Here is a 2,653-nt window from a genome sequence, read left to right on the forward strand (position 1 = left end):
GTTTCAGTTCCAGTCCCTGATCAGAGACAATCAGGAGGTTTTTGCACAGCCATGTATACAAACTGAATCACTGTGGTATTCGGCCAAGGAACCAAGCTGATTGTAACAGGTAAGGATCTGTTTTAATTACTTTAAAAGGGGATTTTGTGATTACCTGCTTCATTTCACAAGCATTAGTTTTTAATTAATTTACAAAGACTGAAATAACTTGTCTTGATGTTTTTTTTTTTTGTTTTTCGTCTTTTCCGTTGATCAAAATCCAGATATACTGCAACTGATGAAACAGTGTTGAAGTGAATTATGTAACAAAAAAACGTTGCAAAAAAGTCATTATATTCTATCAAATACTTTTAATACATGTCACAGATATTTTCTTTGACATTGTCAGAGAGAAAAATAAATCTACACACAGCAAAACATTTCTTCTGAAATCGGAAAGGGGGAATACAAAAATACAGCACTGTTCTTATTTTACGGCAAATTTAATGAAAAGTTTCAGAGAAACAAAAAGGGTGGTTTCATACTATCTGCTTTTCAATTTGTTTTTTAACAGTTTAATATCAACAGGATTCATTTTTTTCAAGTTTATAATGCTCTTCCAGGTTTCCTAGGTTAAGTTTAAACTATGTGTGTTTTACATTTTCAGAAAATTTAAAATGTGAAAAAAATCCATTTCAACTTTTATAAACCATGCAGACAAAAAAAATTCGACAAACTAATCATTTGTAATAAAAATATCTTGTAAATGAATACCCTTTCCGTTCATAAACTCACTTGGATATAGAGTTTGATTAATAATGCAGATTTTAATATTTTTAGTGATGTAATTTTGTGGTGTTTCCTAGGTCATTAGCCTACAGACTGGATATTTAGGTTAATCAAATCCTCTGCTTTAGTAGAATAAGAAAAACTGCTAAACAGCTTCTATTATTTCTGAATCCATAACTCAAGTTAAGTTTGTTGGGTGTTGTAACATACACTTTAATTTTGACCTAGTAATGTTATGCTGCTGTGGGGAGTGTTGGCCTACTGGGTTAGAGCAGTGCGCTTGTGTGCTGAGAAGGTTGCAAGTACCCAGTTTGATCCCCACAGCTTAAGTTCCTGAGCAAGACCCTTAACCCCACACTTCTCCCCGGGCGCCACACAATGGCAGCCCACTGCTCCCCAAGGGAATGGGTTATATACAGAGAGTTAATTTTGTTGCTCTGTACTTGTGACAGTGTAATGACAATAAAAAAAATGCTGAAAATAAATAAATAAATAATGTGTTATTTGATAATGTCCACCATGTCTTTCCAGACTCCAGTCTCCCTCCTCCTGTCCTGACTGTCTTCCCTCCATCCAGTGCTGAACTGCAGACCAACAAAGCCACTCTGCTCTGTCTGTCCAGTCAGTCTGCACCTTTTGCAGATGTGAGCTGGTTGGTTGGTGGGAGTCCAGTGACCAGTGGGATCTCTACCAGCACTGCTGTTCAGAGACCAGACCAGACTTTCCACATCAGCAGTTCTCTGTCCATCCAGACATCAGACTGGAACATGAATAAGGTTTATACCTGTAAAGTGTCTTTGGGCTCCCAGACTGCAGAGAAAACCATCAACAAGTCAGGATGTCCTGCTGAAGAACAGTAGAGGACCACAATCATCTATAATCTGCTTCTTTATTGTTTTGCTTCTGACATGATTTTGAAAATAATGTGTTTTCGACAATTATTGCTGCATCGGCTTTCTTTTTCAATAAAAAACTCATAGTTATTGAAAACCTTAGGATCCTGTGTATTTTTATATACATTCATGACCGTAGCTGTGCCTCAGGTTACTTTGACTATGATGATTTTGCAGTTGACCATTGGAAAATAAAAAAGTATTTTTCATGTGTTTCTATCTTCTACATTTTCAGATTTTGTACTTTCATAAATTTCAGATATATGTAGATACAACAGAAAATAAAGGTAGTTAAGATTAAAGATTAATGTTAAGATGATCGGAGTTAAGAAACATCTAAATAGATAAACGGTGGAAAGCAAAGCTTTTTCCTCTTTCTGCCTCTTCTTCATGATACACCTGCAGACCTCTGCTTTTTTTCTTTTTATATGTTAATAATGATTTAGAGGAAACAATCCTTGAGATACTGAGGTTGTTAGAAAAAAGGCAATTCTTAATGAATCACAAATAATAAATTCACATTAAAACACAATAGGCTGTTAAATTAAAATGTGAACATTACATCACATCTTCATCCAAAGAGAGTTTATTTTAACAGACTTATTAATGCTTGGTGATTTGAAAGAAAAAAGAAACGTTTGCAGGTCCCAAGACATTTGGAACTGGAGCTCCTCATTTACATGAATGTATAAATATAGAGTAGAGGTCTGCAGCTGCATCCTGTAAGAACAGAGAGGGAGATGTAGATAGAGGGTTCACTGACAAGAACTGAAAATCTGTTTCATTGGTTCTCATGATTACATTTTGTTTTTTTCCATAATCGAAATAGGAGCTCATTAAATCAAAATAGTTATTTGTGTTTAAAGTATGGAACATAAGGAAATTGTGTAATTTATCATTGCAGTGATATTCTATTTTAATGTTTAGCAATCATATAAATTAATAATTAAAATACATGTACAACACAGATCAATCATTTTCTTAAAAAAAAT

The 2,653-nt window shown here is 34.3% G+C and overlaps 1 pseudogene; it reads left to right on the top strand.

Moving 5' to 3' along the window:
* The window catches only part of LOC107083166, a 9,653-nt pseudogene extending 7,945 nt beyond the window's left edge, over positions 1-1,708 (top strand).
* The last annotated feature ends 945 nt before the right edge of the window (positions 1,709-2,653 follow it).

This window comes from Cyprinodon variegatus, unplaced genomic scaffold (assembly GCF_000732505.1).
Source record: "Cyprinodon variegatus isolate N-32 unplaced genomic scaffold, C_variegatus-1.0 Scaffold69, whole genome shotgun sequence".
Taxonomy (NCBI): domain Eukaryota; kingdom Metazoa; phylum Chordata; class Actinopteri; order Cyprinodontiformes; family Cyprinodontidae; genus Cyprinodon; species Cyprinodon variegatus.